This window comes from Protopterus annectens, chromosome 13.part0, assembly GCF_019279795.1.
Source record: "Protopterus annectens isolate FY-2018-M chromosome 13.part0, PAN1.0, whole genome shotgun sequence".
Classification (NCBI taxonomy): Eukaryota; Metazoa; Chordata; order Ceratodontiformes; family Protopteridae; genus Protopterus; species Protopterus annectens.
Window position 1 is genome coordinate 1,362,509,438 of NC_056747.1, and position 24,601 is coordinate 1,362,534,038.

Consider the following 24,601-nt stretch of genomic DNA (forward strand, 5'->3'; position numbering starts at 1 on the left):
GAACCCACAGGGTTAGAGTTGCTGGCGCTGTGTCAGACTCCAAGCCGGTCTCAAGTGGTGTCCCACAGGGCTCGGTCCTTGGCCCCCTATTGTTTGGCATCTACTTCTCAGAAGTACAGGCCAACATAGGAGGACTTTGGCTGACAAAGTTTCCAGACGACTGCAAACTGGGCGCCATAGTGGAAAGTGCATCAGACACGGATATCCTTCAGAAGGGACTCACGGAAACAGATAGCTGGTGCCAGAGTCATGGCCTGAAGTTAAACGCCAAAAAATGTATAGTCATACCCTTCGGGAAAAACAAGGTAACCCCAAGCTACCATATAGGTGGCAATCCACTAAGCACAGAAGAGGTTATCAGGGACCTGGGGACCCAGGTTGACAGTGGCCTTTCTTTTGACACTCACATTGCTAAAGTGGTTAGAAAGACCTTCTACATTGCCCACCTGATCATGAAGGGATTCACATCCAGATCTAGTGAGGTTATTGTTCCCCTGTACTCTTCACTTATCAGACCAATGATCGAGAACAATGCCCCATTCGGGATGTATCTCACCCGACATCTGCAGCAATTGGAGAGACCCCAAAAGTTCCTCACCAAAAGGATAAAGGGACTCCAAAATCTGTCATATGCTGCCAGATTGAAGAAACTCCAGCTCTATTCAGTCGCATACCGTCTGCTCAGAGGTGATATGTGCCTGACATACAAGGCCATGTCCAACCCGGAATTAATGGACATGCTCCACCTCAAAAAATCCAAATCCGCCAAAACCACTAGAGCAAGCGACTTAAACCTTAGCACGGATATAAATAGGACGTGCTGGAGGGATAGATTTATCACTCAGAGACTCCCTATGCTGTGGAATAAAATCCCGGTCCATGTGAGGCAGAGCACCTTGCTGACTCTGTTCAAGAGAAATCTAGACCTGTGGATGGGAGATCGTAGGTTTACCCCGGGAATCATCTCTGTGTCACTGCTGGACAGAGGCACAACAAACTAATGGGCACAGTATTTTTTCATATAAGGGGTGGCGTAAGCCACAAAAATTTGGGCTAGGCTTATAAATACCTTAGGGCAGATAGCCTAGTATAAACCTATGAACCTATGAACCTATCATTACCAGAAAAAACATTGTGCCCATCAGCAAAACAGTGATATTCCAAGATTCAGAAACATTTGATTAGCAGTTTATCATCGTATCTGTGAAATGAACACCAGTGACAGTAGAGCTAACTATACTACTGTTGCCATGCTAGCCCATATAGCCACATATTAACAGACTCACACACACACACACACACACACACACACACACACACACACACACACACACACACACACACACACACACTCTCTCACACACACAGACACAGACAAACACATATATATATATATATATGTGTGTGTATATATATATATATATATATATATATATATATATATATATATATATTTATATGTACGGGTTCATATTACATGGTCGACAAAGCAAAAGATCGACACTGACTTGTTCGACTGTAAATGAGCGAAACATTATATAAACGAAATTTCAATTAAATGACTTTCACTTGTCCAACAAACACTGTGACTTGTCCGACAAAGTAAACTAGTACTATTGAGTTACATGACAAAGTAAAACGTAGTATAGTAATTATACTACGTGTGAGTGTAAACAAATAAAAAGTAGTGTACATAGTGTCAAAAGTGTTCATATATGGTGTAGAAATTCCAAATGTACATCAATACATAACGTAAAAGTGCTGTCAGCTCCGTAGGTAATCTAAGTAAGTCTTCTTTCACATATGGTTACATTTTAAGTAGCCGTGCAATAGCCCCGACAAATTCAATACTGGAGTAATGATCCATATTAGATATTACTGTGTCAAACCTCCTCTGACGTAAAATCAACTTCTTCCGTTTAGGTGATGGTGGACGTCCTGTACACATTTGAACTCTAATTTCATCAACTCTATCCTGCTCACAGCTTAAAGTATGGATAAGGTATCTCAAGTCAGTACCTTTTTCCCCTAATAAACACTTCAACCTTCTGTGCCACGCCTCCACTATATTCTGAGTACGAGGCAGATGTAATTCATTTAAAGCAGAGATATTCCAAAAATTAACTGGGAATAACGGAGGAAATCTTACAGCAGATGTAAACCTGGTATTAAATTTACGTCTTTTACCATGCAAATACCAGTCTGAGAAGTATTGTAAATGATCTTTTCCATCTGCTGGAAATGTTTCTTTCAGTTCTTCAAATGTGTCTTTCACTTTTTCCTCTGGCAAGAAGGCTAAAGATACAAGGGACTTCACAGCAAGTTGTAGTTCTGGAGACTTATTGTATGTTGTAGATAAACCTAGTGATTGCACTTTCCTCCAGATATTTTGTCCGAAATGGAACAAACATCCTTTAGAACACACATCAGGAATGTTTATTCTAATGCTTTTCAGAGCCGCGATCTCAAAGTCGCATAATACAAACTTAACTGCCATGTCCAATTTGTGTGCTGTGAGTAGATGAAATATGGAGTTCCACAAATAATTATAAGCTTTGAGGGACTTTTTAGACATCAATGCATAAATCAGTGGCACAAATTTAATCTCTGAACCATGTTTCAGCATACCATGCATGCTGTACAATTGGCGTACAGTTACACCTTTGCTGAAGAATGTACCATCCATAAGCCATATGTTGGATTGGCTTAGGTCTTGTAAATTATCTAAGGTTGTAAATACCACTACGTTTGTCCCAGTAGCGTTATCTGACATGGCTTTACTGAAGAATTCACCACTTTTCAACTTAAACTGAGTGAAGTCTATTGTATCTAGAGATAATTCAGTTTTCTTAGTAGACATGGTTTTACCACGTCTGATTCGATTTACCTGCTGTAAAAGGGCTGGTCTAGGAGGCAGGGAGTGTATAGTGCTTAGAGAGGTCGATGCTAGAGCATCGTCTACAATTAAGGATGGTGTGTCCCTTGCCAAAGCTGCCCTACGTTTTACATCACTACTAACCAGGTACTTCTGCATTTCACCTGGGTCTGCAGCATGACCATGTGGTACTGACTTTTCCAATTTATCGCCATTTGGCAAATAGGTAGTCACAGCTCTACCTTTGCTACGTTCTGTAATCTTTAGCTTACACGCCCAATACCACCTATTTTCTCTTGTACGCTCTAGGTAGTACAAGTAGTTGTCAATAACTAGTATTGGCTTCATCTTCTGGGACTTTACGCTATGGTAAATACAGCCTATTTCTCCAAGACTGCTATTTTGAGCGTTGGCCATGGTGTCTTCGGTGCAGAGCACACATTGCTGTAAACACGCGAGTATTTAAGTGTGAGAATTGACGTGCTTGTAATTTGTTTTACTTTAGTTTATTTTCTCTAAGGTTAACTAGGGAGTGTGATATGTATTTAATATGCAGTATTATGTAAGCTGACATTTACCTGTTCTGTGTGTAAGGAAATCTTTAAGTTTTCACTGATTCTTTCTTCTGAGGCATTACTTTGTCGTTCATATGACAGTCGTCCATTTGAAATTACGTTTATGTGACGTTTCGTTCATTTCAAGTCGAACAAGTCAGTGTCGATCTTTTGCTTTGTCGACCATGTAATATGAACCCATATGTACATACACACACGCTCACACACAAACACACTTCCCCAACACTCATGCAGACTCATCCACATTCAGTCTCAGATGCAGACATTAAGACAACTGCAGTCATGCCCCTACACACAAGGACCCCCTGACACACACACATGCGCACGCGTGTGTGCACGGTCATGGCTTCATAGTATTTAGCTGTTATGCTGCCAACAGCCTCACTCCTGACACAGCAGCATCATTTTTTTTAATCTGCATCCTCAACAGCACAAGCAAATTATTCTTAGAATCATTCTGCTGTGCTACTCCAATACTAGTGAAGAGTTTTCGGTAAGAGCACATGGATAATTATCGTTAATTGCAACCCCTGTTGCTGGCACAGTAGCTCCACCTGCCAGTGCAATCCCACCATAGTGAGACTACACCGGTTTCTGAATAAGAAACCCAGATCACATTGTGCTGACTGACACAAAACAGGTTTGCACACTGTGATTCTAAAATGTGAATTACAACAAGAGTCCTAAGTCATACCACGTCCGCCCATGCCACTGGTGGATGATGCTGCAACAAACACCACAAGAATGACAGCAGTTTAAGAACTCTTGTGGAATTACCTTTTTAACTATGAAAATTACATACAATATGAACAGTATTCAACTCTTCATGCTGGGATTTGAACCCATGTCAGAGCTTTGCTGTAGCTGAAGGCAGCTATTAAACACCTGAGGTATGCTTTGATTACTTTTCCATGAATGTAAATTTGTCTATGTCATAAGTGATAATTCAATAAAGGTTACAGTTTTGCTGGTTCTTGAAACATTGATTGATCAGAGTTCAGGGGGTGTGGGGATGCAAGAGGGGGCCAGCCCCATCTGTAAAAAGAAGTTGAAAGGAGAAGAGCAATTTCACTCTTCTTATATGTTTTCAGCCTATTTTTTCTGGCTTGGCAGTGCTTATCATTTCGGTGCTGACATTTCAGTAAGGAGCCTCTGTGCTGTTGTTTCATTATCTAACTATTCTAGTGTTATTTGTACATTACTAGATTTTCAATACTTAGCTGTTTTCTGAATTACTTACCCCAGGTCTCAGAAAGCCCTTTAATACACTGATTACTTCATGTTTTTCTTCTGCTGTAGTTGTCAGAGCCACTAAGACAGAAGGCAAGAACTTGTTTAGCATCCTGGGGGATTTTCCACTCACCACAGGATGAAATGTCCAATCACAGTTCACAAAAGTCCTGGTCCGACAGCATCAACTGCCGGCTAGTCAGTGCAATTTTTTGTCCTCATCAACAGTAGAAGGCAGTTGCTGCTTTAAAAAAAAGCTGCTACACTTAGCTGTAGGCATAGCTCAATGCTATATGTAGAAATTTCTGGAAAACCATTTAAGCTGTGTGAACATAATGAAGGAAAACATAATTATCTAGGTAATGCATCTCCTCCAGGCAGTTACAAAGATTTCTAATCCCATCTTTTTAAAAATAATACATATACCTGTACACTCATATGCTGACTATCTGAAAGGGTCATACACTGGTCTCACACGAGGCAATGTCAAAATCCTGGGGAAAACAAGACATTGTGTTAAGGGATTGCTCCATTCTCAGTGTGACTTAGCACACCACATAAAACTTTTACATTAAATGTTCTGTTTACGGATCACACTTAATTCAACATTCATCTGGCAATAAAGAAAAAGGACAAATCTGTACTGCAAGTCACGGTTTCCAAAGTAAGCCCTATGTCAGAATGTTCACAAATGGCCACCTGGCATCTATGCAACATTGACACAACTCACGACAGTTACAATTCCTGCATCTCAGGTTCATGAAACTTTGATCCGGGCTTGCTGGAACAGAGAGTGAACACGCCCCTCCACAGGTTAGGTAAGCCGAATCTGTCCACCTCCAAAGACATAGCAACCTGCTTTGATGCATTCCCAAGCATTTCACCTGGAAGGGAAAGTGACACAGATACATTCATTTACTAGTTTATTTGGGGCTCTGAAGGTACTAGAAATGTTTACCGCTTGAAGGCTGTTGCTTCATCCCTTTACAGCACAGCAATACTAAAAGACAGTACCATCTAATACTTAACGTTCCTTAATTTTCTGTGATTTCTATAGTAGCATCATCAACACTGCTGTAGGAAATGTATATTATTTTTACTACACACTACATGAAACTGCCTGCTAAATGTCAATGTTTCTCATTTTGTTTGCTATGTGTTATCTTGGACATTTTACTGTGTTATAACTTGATAGCCATAGTCTAAGTCTTGTGGAACTCTTCCTGTCTGATTTATGTATTTTATCCGGAGCTTTTCTCCCTGGTCTCCACTGAAAATGGTCCTGTGTCCAGTCTGACTTTCCTGGTAAACAAATGTAAAATAAAAGAAATAAAAAAATAAATTAACACAGAGGATTAATACTATGAACTATTTATGAGTTGTTTCCTGTAGGCCAGGGTTTGATTCCCAGAGCTTCCATTTACCTATTATGTGAGTCTAACCAAGTCAATTAGGTAGACAGTGCTCCCACACTGAGTCTGAAAAAGGTCCATATTGATCAGTGCTCTACTCAAGCTAAAAAATACAAAATAAAATAAAAAATGTACGTACTATGTACTTATAAATGGAGGTATGTTCAGAGAATGCTGTGTATGTACATATGTACAGCTGTAGGGCAGTTTGAAAAGGATACTGTCTTTCTAGGTACTGAGAGACCATAAGAATTAAGAGAGCAAACATCTTTCTTTCTGGAGTTTGATGCTTCTTGTTGGCAGCTGAAGTAACTAAACTAACAGCAGCAGCCTGGTTATAAATTTAATATACAGAGTTCTGCATTATTGTGCATTTAATAGCCTTTGCACACATGAATTTCTACAGCAGTTTTTTTTTCACTATCTAGCTCCATTCTAGTAACAGTTTACTCAGACCTTTGTTATGGTTTCTGTTTATCATAAACAGATAACAGGCGCGTGACTCACCCAGTTTGCTGTCAGGTATATATGCTGAAGCTACTACAGTTTCCAGATCAGCCAGCAAGATGGACTGCGATAGCAACAGCATACAAATTTAAATCTTCAAGCTGTTCCTCTCATTCAGGAGAAACACTGCAGGAATGTTGCAAGGATCTACAAGGACTGTAAGCCTTCCTTTTGTATTTATCAGAAGTATAACTATGCAGACATTAAACTTTGTAGCTATTTAGACATCACTGTATCTTAATGTAGTAAAAATGTACTGGTTAAGGGTCTGACAAGTGTTTTAATCTACTCAGCTACCAAAAGTATATTAATCCACAATGACTGTATAGACTTTAAAAGGTCAGAGCAGGTGTTTCCCCGTACAACAATAACATTAATATCATGTGATTGCAAGCAAATACAACACATAGCTGAGCAAGTTAACAGTTGGTACTCCAACAGCAAAAGTTCCAAATCGTGCAAGGCAAGGAAATCCTTTGAGGGGTCCACAATGTAAGCAATACATTACAAATACAACATGTATGGAACCATATTTTCATTGAATAAAAATTCCAAAAAACAATACTGCTATTCCTTCATAAAAATCTTCTCTAAAGAGAAGGAAACAACTTGCCTTTCTTGTCAAGCTAGCTTGTTAGATAGATAGATAAGATAGGCAGAGAGACCAATCCGTGTTTTTGGTTTTTGTTAACCAGGTTAACACAGCACACAGCAGGTAAAACACTGGTTGTAATGCACAAGACTAGTCAGCATTGCATTCAGTCCTGTAATTAAATAAGACAACTGTAAATGCCACATAAAGGAATAATGCAAGAAAAAGCCACAGAAATATTATAGTAAACATATTCAAATGTCAATATTGTTTCCATAACTTCATTTTTACCATTCTTATATTTATATTATATATTCTTACATACTAAAATTAATTCCATTTCTCTCAATGACTTGCTATGACTAATTAAAAAAAAGACAATTTAAGGGCTGGTTAACTCTAGTTTGTTTGTTTTATTTAAAATTTGTTCACCAGAACAGAGCAACACTGATCACAAATAAGCAATTTTAGTCTCAGCCCTGAAATAAAAAAGCAAGTCGCAATTATATTTAATCAAAAACAGCAACAGGAGTTTTATTTATTTATTTTGTGTTTGTTTACTGGGTTTGTCCAACTGGGTTTTGTCAAAAATTCAGACAACGCCCGGGTAGAAAAGCTCCAACATAATACAAACATTTTTAAAACTGATATTCAGTAATATACATAAAGAGACATTAAATAATATTAATATACACTAACAATTACACAGACATTTGCCAATTAGATTTAATTCATATGAAAATAATCATTACAGTATAAAAGATACTTATACACAAGAAGATGTTGAACACTGAGCATTTGAAGAGGAGCTTTAATGGGTTTGTCAGATAGACACTAGGTCATGCGATTAGTGCGTAGAAATTCAAAGAAATGGAAGTGAGAGATGGAACTAGGTAGGAAAGAAAATGTTAATATTGTGGTTAAGACGTGGGGTGTAAAGCATGTTCAGAGACACGCACACACATATATCATAGGGTTTATAGTAGAAGTGAAAAGGTGAGGGGTGTGGTCTCAGAAAATAATGCAAATAATGTGGAGATGCTAGTAAAACTATTCAGGTATGTTTGAAGATTAGTTGTGGGGCACAGGATTCTGAAAGAAGCGAGATGGTCTGATGATATGTCAAGCTGATAACAATAGAAGCATTTACCCTGATGATGTACCGGAGCAGATCCATTGATTTGACAGGTGAAGTTTTAATTGTGTTTTAAATTACTTTATGTTCTGAATGGATTTTGGTGTAGTTTAGCTATGCTATTTGAATACAGACAGACACCTGCAGTGCTACAGGTTCATAGAAGGCTACTAAGGCTAATGGAACTACAGCTCTTACAAGCCAAGTCATATTTATCGCGAGTTGCTCCAATTGTTGGTGGTTAGGTGAGTGAAGTTCGCACAGGTAAGGGTCTATGATAATTAAAATCTACTTCCTCTGTCCAGGAGGAACATAGGCACCACCCTAGGAGTGAATTTGTGGTCACACATCCATTGATCTAAGTTGAGTTTGAAGAGGGTCAGGGAAGGGCTCTGTTTCACGTGAACTGGAAGCTTGTTCCAGAGAAGTGGCAGTCTTTGGGTGCTGTATCTATTTCTCCAGCATGACCTGTTCATGTCAGAGACTAGGTTAAGATCCCTGGAGCGAGAAAGCCTCAGGCAGTTTAATTTATGAATCTGTAGCATTTTCATCAGGGCTGGGTCAGAGACTGCTCTGTAAGCCAGGCACAGGTCATACCTTAGCAACCTGTAAGTAACAAAATACAGTGACAGGGCTTTCAGTCTTTCTGTGTAAGACTTGTTTTGTGCACCCTGTCATTTCTTGGTGAGAAACCTCTGGGGGGTCCCCAATTGTTGCAGGTGTCTGGTGACGTACATGCAAAAAGGAGCACTGTACTCTGTTACTGGTCTGATGACAACTGAGTATAATGGAATTATAACATTCTTAGAACTAGGTGTGATGTCTTTACTTATAAGATGTACCATATAGAAGAATTCCCTTACTACTGTGGATACATGGTGGTCAAAGTTCAGATTGCTATCAACCTGAGTACCCAGATCATGTACCACTGGATCTATATTTAGTGGGGTGCTGTCTATAATATAATTAGCAGGGATTTCAGCTTTCCCAAAGGGAATAATGATGCATTTCTTCCATTCAGCTTTAATCCACGGCTTTGGCACCAATCATTTGTCTGCGTTAACCCTGTCTGCAGTATATTAACATCACTGGGGGACTCAGTGATTGCTCCCAATTTGCAATCTTCAGTAAACGTGGTCAGCCACAAGCCATCCAAGTTTGCCTGAACTTCTCAGAAATAAATTCTGAAAAGTAAAGGGCCCACCACAGAGCCCTGTGCTGTGCCATTGGCGACTGGACTTTTGCTAGAGGTTAAGTCACCCACTTTGACAGTATGTGTCCTATTGGTGAGCTGGTTGGCTACCCACCTGGTAATGTAGGGGTGAATTTCCAATTGGGAGAGTTTCTCTATAATACCTAAGTGGGGGATTGTGTCAAATGCATTGGCTAGGTCAAGGTAGGTGGTATGCACTGTCTTTCCCTCATCCAGGGCCTTGGTGACTTTCTTGAGCAAGTCAACCATGTTTAACAGCCATGACCTACCTTTAATGAATCCAAACTGGGTTGGGTCCAGAGTTTGGAGATTACCTATGTTCTTGTTAATAAGATCCATGATGATGCTTTCCATGGCCTTGCAGATAAGGCTAGTCAAGCTTATAGGCCTATAATTCCCTGGGTCGGTTGATAGTACCCCTTTGTGCAGACAGAATACTGTTGTTGTCCTCCATTCCACCAGAACATAGCCAATTAACAGGCTGTGGTTAAACAGGGATCCAAGTGGGTCTGCCATGTCATGTTTCAAGTTGTTTAAAAGACAACCTGGGATGTTGTCTGGTCCCACTGATCCTGTGTGCAGAGACGACCTGCTCTCTTGAGATAATAGGCTGAGGAATGGTGGCAGGTATACTTTTGGGGATGACTGGAGGGGACGGGGGGGTGACGTTTTCTCTAAATCTGTCAGTTGGCAGGTGGGCTATTACCTCCAGTTGAGTATGGGTGGTGCCATCCACAACCAGTTCAGCACATAGCTGGGTATTCCTTTTTAGATTTTGGATGTAGTTAAAGAATGCCTTGCGATTATCCTTAGCTAGGGAGGTTAGTTTTGCTTTGTAATTAGCTTAGGAGGACTTGACGAGATCACTGATTTGTTTAAGAGAGGGATTTCTTCCTCTGCTGAACCAGTTCATTCTTGTTCTTGGACATTAGTTTTTTTCTCTGGTTGTATACCATGTTTATACTAGGGGTCCACCAGGGTGGCTTGTTTTTTAGGCAAGACTGGGTTTTAATCCAGTCAGGTACAGCCAATTCTATACAACTGCTTAAGTGGTTATACAAAGGCACTGGTGCACAACTCTGCATAGGAGGCTGTGTTATCTGTGTTTGAGGGGGCTTTGAAACTTCTTATACCAACACTTAGTTGGCGGTAATCTGTCTTTGAAAAAATTCTTAAGCATTTTTGAGCTTGATGGGGTATGGGGGTATCTGGCTTTACAATTGCATTAAACAAAACTGATTTATGGTCAAGTCTTACCAGAGAGGACATCACACAGGGGGAGGTTCAATGTTTTCCCATGTTAGTGAGTACTATGTCCAGGACAATTGAGCCTCTTGTGGGTGTGATGAGTAGTTGTTCCACAGCATTTGCATTGACAAAGTCCAAGAACCTCTGAGCCAGCATGTTTGTGGTCCTGTATGTTTCCCAGCTGATGGTAAGATAATTAAAATCACCCATGTGTAGGATGTTGGGGTGCATGGCATGCGACTCCAGCAAGTTCAGGAATGCTGTATGCATTTCCTGGTTCATGGTGGAAGACCTATAGCTATCTATGATGTGGAAGGGAGCTTTGCCTATAGTTAATTAGACATGGAGTAGCTCAAGACAGTCATACTATTTGACCAGTCTAGAGGTGTACTTATCCTTAATGAAGATGGATACACCTCCTCCTTTGGTTCTTTCATGATCAGTTTGTGATCTGAATGTATGGAAGGCATTATAGCCCTGCAAGGCTGAGATGCTTTCCAAACCTTTAAACCATGTCTCAGTGACTGCACAGACATCAACATCTTCCAAAGTAAGGAGTGTTTCCAGGGAGTCCAGTTTCTTGTTTAGACTCCTAGCATTAAGTGGCAGTATCTTGAGTTTATCTAGAGAGGATTTTCTTTTGTTGAGAGGATGGTTATTTTGACACTGCCTAAAAAAGGCACAAAAGGGGTGGCTAATGCCTTTGCCAGTATCCAAAAGCCTAGAGGAGACAGCTGCAGACCATCTCTGGCAAAGCAGCTTGGCCTGTCGACCATGTATTCCCAGGCTGTCAGATATTGGAACTGCTTCGACAGACACCAGAAGCTAAGCCAGTTGTTAAAGTCAATCATTTTTTTGTGTGTATTGTATCATCCTTGGAGAAGGTAGAATGCTGCTTAAGGTTAGGCTTATACCTGTATATGACACATAATCTGAGAGCTCAGGCATGTCTCTCTTCATATAGTCCAGTGAGGTATGTCTTCAGGCATTCACCCCCAAATGGACTATGATGGGGTCATACCGGTACTGTCATTCACCCCCACATGGACTATGATGGGGTCATACCAGTACTGTCATTCACCCCCACATGGACTATGACGGGGTCATACCGGTACTTGTGGTTGAGTGACTTGACAGATCCTGGCACCTGACAGGCAGCTAACCGTAATCCGTTACTTATCCAGCCTCGTGAGGGGAACATCCATGTGTCTCACAGTGGAGTCACCTATGACCAATACATTAGGTTTTATGGTGTTATGCCTTATGGTCTTGCTTGCTGAGACATTGGTATGTGGGTTATTATGTGTTGTGGTTGTTTTTTTACATTGTTATGTGTGTAAGTGGTTTCTGTTTGGGAGGCCCCTGATATTTTAGTAAGTTACTATTGAGTACATCTACATGTGTGGGTTTATGTGTCATGTCCTTATTTAGTGTGGGAAGTGTGTGTGTGTGTGTGTGTGTGTGTGTGTGTGTGTGTGTGTGTGTGTGTGTGTGTGTGTGCTGACAATCTGTTTGGCATTCGATCTGTCCTTATGTGGGTCTTGCCTCCAATTTCATAGTGTAACTACATCTCTCACATAAAGTATTTATTTGTTTCAGGAGTAAGTGGTTGCCAGTATACATAAGACAATTGCTACATTGCCTCAGGATACCCATGTCTATCTGGCTGGCCACAGAGGTGATGGAAACTGCCCATCCATGATAGCAGGATCTTACTGTATGTTTTATTAGGGAAGGAAATGGGTTAATTTGACAGGACTGCGCTGATAGCATCGAAACTAATAGAGGGACCTATACTTTGTGTAGGCTAAGGTTGATCAATAAGACAATGCTGCTCAATGCACAACTGAATTACTCATATTAATGCAGAAAAGATTGGAAGGGTTTCACTGACAGCTTTTTTAGAGAAAAACTGACCTTCTAGGCTTTTTGCAACTATACAGGGCACTGGTAACCTCCACTGCACGAAGAGCAGCACCACACAAATATGAGGCTTAAATATGAGCAAAGAGAAACAGATGTTAAGCTAACTACTACTAACTACTAATCAGGAAAGCCCCACGGTTGGGTGGGCGTTCGAAAGATGTGTAAATGAGCATGCCTTCGTTGAAGGTTGAACATCGAGTTGGCACCTCGGCGTTCGTCAAAATCTACTGCCAATCATTAGCGGACCGGAGTTCCGCTGTGGCGACCCCTAACCAGGAAAAGCCAAAAGACAACAACAACTAATCAGGAAAGCACACAATAAGCCTTTTACCAGCAATCCCCAAATCAGACAGGTTAGATCAGCACACGTCTGCCACAAGGGTGCAGAAAAACACCTTCTTATTGTAGAATAGCTGATTTGGAACCAAGTGTAACAAGATGACAAAAACTAACTGCAACAGCCCTACAACTAACAGATATAATGTAATATAGTGCAATTAAGTACTTAAAGCAGCAGTAGACAGTAGTTTTTTGTTTTGTTTTGTTTTTGAAACTGCTAAAGTACAGTCACAGTATATAAGAGAAGTCCAAAAAAATACTTAAAGCCCTTTGATGTGTTTCCCAGCCCAGACAGACCAGTTAAATGCCTACTGCCACTAGATGAATAATCCCAGTCTTCCTAATGTAAACGCACAGTAAATAAGTGTCTGGAGTGAAATGCTACCACAAACAAACTTAAAAGATACAAAATGCTACCACACACAAACTCAAAGATACAGATACAGCAGTATACTTTAAACAGCTTATAAAAGCGTGATTATTCAATAAAGATACTTCACTTTGTATAAATGAGGCAAGAGCCACTCAACTGTACAGAATGTATAAAGGCACTAAAAACAAGATAAGCTGATTAATAACCCGTCCAGCTAATAAAACTACATGCAGAAATCTTAACTGTTTCCCCAACCTAAACAGACCAGGCTACCTCCCAGTGCACTAGATGGAAATTTCACTGACCTCTTGATGTAAAAACAAGTGCGTGCTAGAGTGTAAAAATGCACTATTTTATCCAACAGCTAGCTAGATATTGAATTCAGAGCAAATAAAGCAGTAGAACAAGCAATGAGAGGCAAAATGCACTTTTTCAATATAAGAACAAGGAAAGGCAAATAAATAATTAAATATATCAACAGTGGTGTAGAAAGGGAAGAGCTTATTAAGCTCAATTTACAGTAGGGGTGGGCAACTTAAAACCACCAGGTTCAAAAAGCAGATCAACAAAGGAGAGGGTGGGTGAGAAAAATAACTAGCAGGGAAACACCAGCAGTGCTTTTAGTTTATGCAGGCTTGAAATCTTTTAATAAAAAGACAAAAGACCAAGAAATTAACTGTGTATTTAAGTATCACTCATGATACAATGTAACCAATGAAAAAAATGTGAAATGGGCACCCTAGATAATTTAAATGCCTATCTCTCATGCAGAACAAAAATACCAGGCCAAGCAGATGTGTTACAACAGAAAGCAAAATGGAGCAGGTAACAGAAATCAGCTCTATCAGTCAGACAAAAAAATATATAGGTTTACTTTCCTCACCGAGCAGGGAATCACCAGCAGTGCTTTTAGTTTATGCAGGCTTGAAATCATCTTGGTAGATGATTTGGTTATAATGATTAGTGATTTTTATCTAGAGAATAAAATTTACTGGGGGAGTAAAGTTGTTATTACAGGTTTCTGTGTTGCCATACCTTACTTGGATAGAAGGAAATGTCTCTGTTCACCTGTGAGAGAGGGGAGCTTTGAGCAGGCTATCTGTCCCTGGAGGAGTGGTTTCAGCCCATACGTTAGTAGTTTGTTGGCCATTTTGGGCTAATTTCTCTCTCTTTCACTTCCCTGCTATAAAAACCTCATTTGCACAGTTTCTACGCTTGTATTCCGCTCAGCAAGTGCCTTCCAGGTGTTCTGCAGAGTCTACAGCAGCAGAGAGACAAAAGAGTGACTTTGGAGTGATTAAGTATCACTTTTCTTGCTGTCTTAACTAATTCCGCCTAAAACGCCAGTTTTTTAGCGAATCTGTGATTTAAAAAGTTTGTTATTGTATACAACTCTGCACAGCTCCTCGTGGTGTCCTGCAGAGTGATACAGGCAACAGAGAGACCCAAGAGAGACTTTTCCAGATTTAAGTATTTTTTTCTCTGTTTTTTTTGCTCCGACTGCCTTTTCCCGCTTAAAAAGCAAATTTCTAACTATCTGTGCTTTAAAGAAAAACAAAAAAAATTCTCTTTTCCCGCCTTTGCTGAACTAGATCAGTCCAGATTTCAGGTTTTGCTGAATTCTGGACTGTGGTATAGTTTCCTGTGTTGCCCATATCCTTACTTGGATAGGAGGAAGCTTCTCTGTTCACCAGTGAGAGTGGGGAGCTTTGAGCAGCCTATCTATCCCTGGAGGAGTGGTCTCAGCCCTGAAACTAGTAGCTTATTAGCCATTTTGGGTCAATTCCTATCTCTTTCAGTTTCCCTGTTTTAAAACCCACATTTGCGTGGTTTTGTGCCAGTATACAACTCCGCAAAGCTCCTTGTGATGTCCTGCATAGTGATACAGGCAACAGAGAGACCCAAGAGAGACTTTTCCAGATTTAAGTATTTTTTCTCTGTTTTTTGCTCCAACTGCCTTTGCCCGCCTAAAAAGCGAATTTCTAACTGATCTGTGCTTTAAAAAGTTTAAATTGCATTTGCCTTCTGCTTTTTACAGTTTTTGCACTTGTTTTATATCAATTTAAGTCGTTTTTGTATTGTATAAATGTTGTAGGCTACACACTAAAGTGCGCTAGCCTGTTTATAGCATTTACAGTGTTTTCTGTGTGTTTTTATGCTGTTTCCTGAAAAAAACAAAACAAAAAAAAAATTCTCTTTTCCCGCCTTTGCTGAACTAGATTAGTCCACATTTCAGGTTTTGCTGAATTCTGGATTGTGGTATATTTTCCTGTGTTGCCCATATCCTTACTTGGATAGGAGGAAGCTTCTCTGTTCACCAGTGAGAGTGGGGAGCTTTGAGCAGCCTATCTGTCCCTAAGGGAGTGGTCTCAGCCCTGAAACTAGTAGCTTATTGGCCGTTTTGGGTCAATTCCTATCTCTTTCAGTTTCCCTGCTTTAAAACCCGCATTTGCGTGGTTTTGCACCAGTATACAACTCTGCACAGCTCCTCGTGGTGTCCTGCAGAGTGATACAGGCAACAGAGAGACCAAGAGAGACTTTTCCAGATTTAAGTATTTTTTTCTCTGTTTTTTTGCTCCGACTGCCTTTTCCCACCTAAAAAGCGAATTTCTAACTGATCTGTGCTTTAAAAAGTTTAAATTGCATTTGCCTTCTGCTTTTTACAGTTTTTGCACTTGTTTTATATCAATTTAAGTTGTTTTTGTATTGTATAACTGTTGTAGGCTATACACTAAAGTACGCTAGCCTGTTTATAGTATTTACAGTGTTTTCTGTGTGTTTTTCTGCTGTTTCCTGAAAAAAACAAACAAATATATATATATATATATATATATATATATATATATATATATATATATATTCTCTTTTCCCACCTTTGCTGAACTAGATTAGTCCAGATTTCAGGTTTTGCTGAATTCCAGACTGTGGTATAGTTTCCTGTGTTGCTCATATCCTTACTTGGATAGGAGGAAGCTTCGCTGTTCAACAGTGAGAGTGGGGAGCTTTGAGCAGCCTATTTGTCCCTGGAGGAGTGGTCTCAGCCCTGAAACTAGTAGCTTATTGGTCGTTTTGGGTCAATTCCTATCTCTTTCCGTTTCCCTGCTTTAAAACCCGCATTTGCACGGTTTTGCGTGATTTTGCGCATAGCGCAGCATCGGGCAGTGTCGCTTAAATGGGTTTAAACTATTCCCAGCTCCACAAAGTCTGCTCTTCACTGTTTCCCTTGGAACTGTTCTAAATCTCAAAGTAAGCATTCTATTTTCATTCTAAAGCCCTGCACTTGCTCGTATAAGTAATCTTATAAGTAAGCACTAATAAACTAAAGCATTACACCCTCTTATACTCCCTTTAAGTACTTGGCTCCCTATTGGTCCTTTTTGATCAGTCAAAAAGTAGTTCCTTATACTATTCTGGCATGTCCAAAAGTCAGTTTCAAGTTTACTCTCCAGTCCAGCTGATGAATCTGGGAATCTTGAGGCCATGTTACAACTGCCTTATGTACACAGACCACCCTCTCCTCCTCCCAACAAGCTCAAATATATGAGAGAGATGCAACTATACAGCCAATCTGGAGGCTGAGCTCTTTCAACCCATTACTGACGCAGTCAGTCAGGAGAAGAAGGTAACCACACACACCAAAAGTCCAGTCTCACATAGACCTATCGCAACAGCAAACCAAACACATAAACACACAAAAACATACTCTGAGGCTCTAAATAAAAAATCTGCCCAAGCAGCAGAGACCGCCAAAGCAGACATCCAAGCAACCACTACCCCACAACAATACCCATGTATCACATAGTTCACAAAGTCAGTGTGCCACACAGTCATAGCCCTTAAGGCTAAACAACACACCTAATACACTTGTAATAGGTGACTCTATTGTCAGACACACTGACGTCCCACTCACCAGGCTGAACAAGGAGAAGGTCACTGTAAGCTGCTTGTCGGGTGCCAAGATCCGCCACAAAACACAAGCACTCAGGTCACTCCAAAACAAGTACAAATATGACTCCGTCATTGTCCATGCTGGTGTGAATGACCCGAGATGTACCTCCCTGGAATACATGAAAAGAGACATAGAGGAGCTCTCTGATCATGTAGCCCAGGCCGGTATGACCCTGACCTTGAGTAGCATCTTACCCTCACCAAGAATGATGTCACAGTATAAAGACAAAATGATCAATTTTTTACAATTGGCTAAAGTATTGGCGTCATTCAGAGGGGCTCCAGTGTCTATCAGCCTGGGATGACATGCTCGACAAGCCACGTTGCTTCACTAGGGACGGCTTGCACCTGTCACCCCTGGGCTTTCAAATACTGGCTAAGGCTCTTGCCACCCCCATAGTCCCTTTTTTAGGCAAGGCTCAAAATACAAACCCACCTCCATAGACAACACAAGGAAAAAGAAACTAAGGGTAATGCTGCTCAACGCCAGAAGTCTAAACCTCAAGATGCACACACTCGAGGCTCTCCTCAGTATGGAGAATATTGATATCTGTGCATTAACAGAAACCTGGTTCAAGGCTCCCGAGAGCACCCCAGCACTGCCAGGTTATACCTCATACCATGCTTTTCGGCCCCAAAACTCAGACCGAACCACAAAAGGAGGGGGAGTATCCATATTAATCAAAGATACCCACACCTCCAGGTTAGTGGCACTGCACGAAGCATCGGAGACCATCCATGTGCAACTAACAGTGGGCAAAACTGCCTTTCAGTTTGTAGTCTGCTACAGACCACCCTCCCAAACTCAGGAACCCCACTCGGCTTTCCTAAGAACACTGGAGAATATGAAGGTCTCTCCAAACACCATTATATTGGGTGACTTCAACTACCCAAACATAGACTGGGAGCACTACTCAAGCCCCAACACCCTCGCCCAACGGTTCCTAGAATTTATGAACTCAAATGCTATGGAACAACTGGTCATCACTTCCACAAGAGGGGAAAACATATTGGACCTGATCATCACCAACATGGGGACTCTATGTTCCATACCAGAGGTATACCCCTCATTGGTATGATCTGACCATAAATTAATCTCACTGGACATCCATATCCCGTCCCCACCCCCAGCCAAGGAAACCACGGTGAAGAACTTCTCAAAAGCAAACTTCACACTTCTCAAAACTGACGTGGAATCCTTCAAAGCCCCCGGGCCAGTGGAAAATACGGCCCAAACTGCCGAATCCTTTACAAACGCATTCTATGGACACCTGCAGGAATGCATGGATTGTGCTATCCCAAATAAAACCAAGACTCACTCCTCCAAAGGCAGGAGAGCTGTCTGGTGGACCCCAGTCATAAATAAGCTACACAACAGAAGGAGGAAGCTACTACATGATAGAGCAAAATCCCAAAAAAGGGAAGGCATCTCTGATCAGAACTAGCAAGAAACTATGATCCCTCATAAAATCATCTAAGGCCAGCTTCGAAAGAAAAATTGCACAAGATGCTAAAGATAATCACAAGGCCTTCTTTAGTTATGTCAGGAACCTGGGTGGCAACTCCCAGATATGCTCTGAGTTAGTGCAAAATGACAAAAAATATACTGAACCCACAGACATTGCCAACATCCTGGCAAACAGGTTCAGTACAAACTTCTCCCCCCCAAAAGAGCAAATGTCTATCCCAACAGAGTGTATCCTCCCTGACATCACAGATGCACAGGTGACAGCTGCCCTCTCCAAAGCAAAAAACACAGCATCAGTGGGACCGGACGGTGTCCCGGGCTGCGTCTTACACGAGGTCCAAGAAGAACTGAACCCTCACATAAAGTCACTGTTCAATCTCAGCCTTACTACAGGATATGTACCCAAGGAATGGCGTACAGCAACAGTAGTCCCACTCCACAAAGGTGGTGCCACAACGGACCCCGGAAACTATTGTCCTATAAGCCTGACTAGCCTGGTCTGCAAAGCTATGGAGCGTATCATCATGGAACTCATAAACAAAGACATTGGGAACCTCCAAACACTGGATCCTACCCAATTTGGCTTTGTTAAGGGCAGATCTTGCCTCTTGAACCTGGTCGACTTCTTTGAAACAGTCACCAAGGCCATAGATGAAGGGAAGGTAGTTCACACAGCCTACCTGGACCTCGCAAAAGCCTTTGACACAATACTGCACTCGGTCATCATAAATAAGCTCACCAGCTTAAATATCAACCCCTATGTCACAAGATGGGTTGCAAACTGGCTCAGGGATAGAACCCACATGGTCAGAATTGCAGGTGCCATGTCAGACTCTAAACCAGTTACAAGTGGCATTCCACAAGGCTCAGTCCTGGGACCTCTCTTGTTTGGTATATATTTCTCTGAGGTACAGGCTAACATGGGAGGACTATGGCTGACCAAGTTCGCAGATGACTGCAAACTGGGTGCCATAATCGACTCGCCGACTGACACAAACATCCACCAAAAGGGTCTCACAGAGACGGATAACTGGTGCCAGAGCCATGGCCTAAAGCTAAATGCCAAAAAGTGCATAGTCATCCCCTTTGGGAAAAACAAAGTGCCCACAAATTACCACATAGCTGGTAATCCATTAAGTACGGAAGAAGTAATTAGGGTTTTGGGGACCCAAGTAGATAGCAATCTCTCCTTTGACAATCATGTTGCCAAAGTGGTTGGAAAGACCTTCTATATAGCCCACCTTATCATGAAAGGGTTCACATCTAGATCAAGAGAGGTCATTGTGCCCCTCTACTCATCACTCATCAGGCCCATAATTGAATACAATGCCCCATTTGGGATGTACCTTACCCGACACCTGCAGCAATTGGAAAGACCCCAAAAGTACAGATGCCCTACACAGTTAGGCTAAAGAAACTGCAGCTCTACTCAGTTGCTTACCGCCTACTCAGAGGCGATCTGTGCCTGAAGTATAAAGCCATGTCTAACCCAGAATTAATGGACATGCTCCACCTCAGGAAATCCAAATCCTTTAGAGCTACATGCTCCAGGGACTTAAACCTCAGCACAGAAATAAATAGGACATGCTGGAGGGACAGATTCATATCCCAGAGGCTCCCCTCACTTTGGAACAAAATCCTAATCCATGTTAGGCAGAGCCCCTCAATGACCCTCTTCAAGAGAAATCTTGACGAGTGGATGGGAGATCGTAAGTTTACCCCTGGGATCTCTTCTGTGTCCCTACTAGACAGAGGCACAGTAAACTAACCTTAAAAGGGCTATCTTCTGTGACCTACTATACAGAGGCACAGTCAACTAATCTAAAAGCGTGGCGAAAGCCAAACACACTCGGGCTAGGCTTATAAATGCCCTAGGGCAAATAGCCTAGTATCAACCTATGAACTTATTAAAGAATGTGCAATTTTCTGGTTTACAGAGTAGTTAAATTAGAAACAGCTAGGTGATGTGATAGTTCTAACCAGTTTAATTCTCTGAGGGCAAGGCAGTGATAAAATTGGCAATGTTATAAAATTGTTCAAGTTTGGTCAGTTGTGAGATTTGAAAGTTTTTGAAGATTGGGGCAGCACAGAGAAGAGGAGAGATGGCAGTAAGATAGTAGATACTATATATCTTCTGGCTATGTCCGTGGGATACATTTTTACCCAGTATAATGTATCTAGTTTTTGATTATTTATTTTAACCATGTGTCATACATGGTGGTTGAATTTCAAATGGCCATGGCACCCAGTAATTTTGTGTGGTTTACTTGTTCTATCATGGTGTTATTTTTGGTAGATGTGTTTTTTTTTTCTCCAAACATCTTTATTAAATGTTCACATATGACAAAGGCAATCTTACATTTATATAAATGAAAAACATATACAAAATGATACCAATTTAGTTGCAAACAGTTTACATCACAGACACCATTGAAACAACTGTAGTTGCAAACATTATACATCACTTATTATCCAGTCATTGTCAGTTAAACATTATATGACTCATTCAAATCCTGCCTCTTAAACTTCATTCCTGCTCTGCATATATTGTTCCCACAATCCCCATTTTTTCCTATGTAGTTTGCTCCATCCCTTTTCTAAAGCTCCCAATTCCAGTTGTTTTCTCTCTGTTACTATAGTCACTGCTTCTAGTAAAGTTGGTATAGACTTTGATTTCCATTTTCTAGTAATTGCTTTTTTTGTCAGCCACCATAATTAGACTCAGCAAGGCTTTACTATGTCTTGGCAATTCCGATTCTGTAGCATAACTCCCCAGTCAGTCCAATTTACTCACCCAGAATCTCTGACAGAGCAGTCTGCAGGGAGTAAAAGCAGTAGTGTAGTTTTGTTATGGTTTAGAAGTAGTTGTAAATTATTTAGTAATGTTTCAATTGATAAGGAGGATTGTTGTTTAATGTCTTGGAGTTTAGAGATAGATTTGGCATAGCAGATAACGGTCGAGTCATCGGTGTACTGGACTAAGGTAGCATTTTTTTGTAGCGATGTAGAAGTCATTGATGGATATGTTGAAAAGTATGGTGCCTAAATTAGATCTTTGTAGACACCAGTATTTGCTGGCATGAAGGTGGAGAAATCACTTTTCCGTATCACTGCTTGCACTCTGATAGGTATCAATGGAGCCACTGCAGTGAAGAGCAGATGAGCCCTAAGCATGAGAGGTTATGTAAGGGTTTCTGGTAGGAAACAGTATCAAAAGCTTTTGATAAGTCTTGGAAGATGGTGGAGACTAGGATTCTGGCATTTATGTGGGTGCTTACAGTATTAAAATTCAGCAAAGCTGTAGTTGTGCTATGATGAGGTCAGAAGTCATGTTGGGTTAAAAATGATAGCTGGTTATCTATTAGGTATTTGATAAGTGAGTACAATTTTCTAATATTTTTGACAGGGGAGATAAAATGGCAACTGGCCTATAGTCTGAAAGATCGTTATGGATTCCACTCTTGTGCAGTGCACTAATGAATGTGGCTTATAGTCTGAAAGATCTTTATGGATTCCAGTCTTGTGCAGTGCACTAATGAATGTGGCCTATAGTCTGAAATATCGTTACAGGTTCCACTCTTGTGCAGTGCATTAATGAATGAATGTTCAGATATGGATTGATTTATCAGAACTGAAACTGGTTATGCAATATCCTCAGCTGCTATTTTAAGATATTCTCCAGATAGACTTAGAGGATAGTTGTACTAGGCTTATATTTCTTGAGGTATTTTGATAGTATCACTGGGAACTGGTTGGAAGGAGAAATGTTGAAGAAGGTTATTTGATTACATAGGGACCTGAAGAGCTTGATTAGTTTTCCGGTTGGTTAATAAAAGTGCAGTTTTGTTTCTGTTTGGTTGGTGTTGGCTGTATATCTTGTCTTGAGTTTAAAAGTTTATTGACAGAGGCCTAGAACAGTTTGTATTGTAAGTGTGTATGTTTTGACTGGTTGAATAGTATGCTTTCTTATTATCGACCATAAGTTGTTTTGTTAGGATTCTTAGTTGTCTGGTAAAGTAGGAGCCATTTTATTTTTTGTCCATACTTCCCATAGGAGCCATTTTATTTTTTTGTCTGTACTTCCCATAGGAGCCATTTTATTTTTTTGTCTGTACTTCCCATAGGAGCCATTTTATTTTATTTTTTTGTCTGTACTTCCCATGCTTTGTCTCCCTGTTTCATGAGTTGTTTAGTTGCTAAGGACAGCCCTGGAGTAGGGTTGACTTTGACTCCTTTTATTTTCATTCTGAGGGGGCTAATGTGTTTAGAACACTTAGGAAGGTTTTGTTGAATTGAGAGGCAGCATCAAATATTGGGAGAGTCCTTAGTGACTCATAGTTAAAGGGTGTAGAGTGTATTAACAAAAGTGTCTACGTCAAAAGTTGTTTGTTTTCTTATTAGGCTGTAATGATATGTTTTGTGTTGTTACTTTAGTACATTATGATGTAAATTGGTAAATGATCACTTAGGCTAACAGAGTTCCATTTGGTGATATTTTATTTGGAGAGGACGTTGGGATTCAGTCGAGGGTTGATTGTCTAATTGTGGCTTTGTAATACCTAGCCAGTGTGGTTATGAGTTGAATGAAGTTGTACAGATGTATAGTATTGTTAGATTTTCACAATGTATGGTTTGCTAATCTATATTAACATCACCCAATACTATGAGTTCATGACAAATTTTGAGGACGCCCAGGAGAAAATATCTTCCAGAGTTTTAGCATTGTTACTTGGAGTATGTATAAATGCATGATTACAATTGTCTTGTGGGTATTTTATTTTGGCATGGTTGGTAGAACTTCAGAGTTAGAGAAAGTTGGTATGGTTTCATGGAAAAGGGAAAGTTCTATTGTAGAAAATAGCAACACCATCAGCTTTTTTTGTTGGTTCTATCTAATCTGATAATGGTATAGCCTAGCAGGGCAATTTCTTCATTTTTCATTTCCTGGGGGATCCAGGTTTCTGCAGCAAATAAGATGTGCAGAATGTGCAGTGTGTGCAGAGTGTGCAGAGTGTGCAGGTGTGCAGCGTGTGCAGAATGTGCAGTGTGTACAGAGTGTGCAGGTGTGCAGCGTGTGCAGAATGTGCAGTGTGTGCAGAGTGTGCAGGTGTGCAGCGTGTGCAGAATGTGCAGTGTGTGCAGAGTGTGCAACGTGTGCAGAATGTGCAGTGTGTGCCGAGTGTGCAGGTGTGCAGCGTGTGCAGAATGCGCAGTGTGTGCAGAGTGTGCAGGTGTGCAGCGTGTGCAGTGTGTGCAGAGTGTGCAGGTGTGCAGCGTGTGCAGAATGTACAGTGTGTGCAGAGTGTGCAGGTGTGCAGCGTGTGCAGAAGGTGCAGTGTGTGCAGAGTGTGCAGGTGTGCAGCGTGTGCAGAATGTGCAGTGTGTGCAGAGTGTGCAGGTGTGCAGCGTGTGCAGAATGTGCAGGTGTGCAGCATGTGCAGAATGTGCAGTGTGTGCAGAGTGTGCAGGTGTGCAGCATGTGCAGCATGTGCAGAAATGTGCAGTGTGTGCAGAGTTTGCAGGTGTGCAGCGTGTGCAGAAGGTACAGTGTGTGCAGAGTGTGCAGGTGTGCAGCGTGTGCAGAATGTGCAGTGTGTGCAGAGTGTGCAGGTGTGCAGCGTGTGCAGAGTGTGCAGGTGTGCAGCGTGTGCAGAATGTGCAGGTGTGCAGCGTGTGCAGAATGTGCAGTGTGTGTAGAGTGTGCAGGTGTGCAGCATGTGCAGAGTGTGCAGGTGTGCATAGTATGCTATCTATGCATGC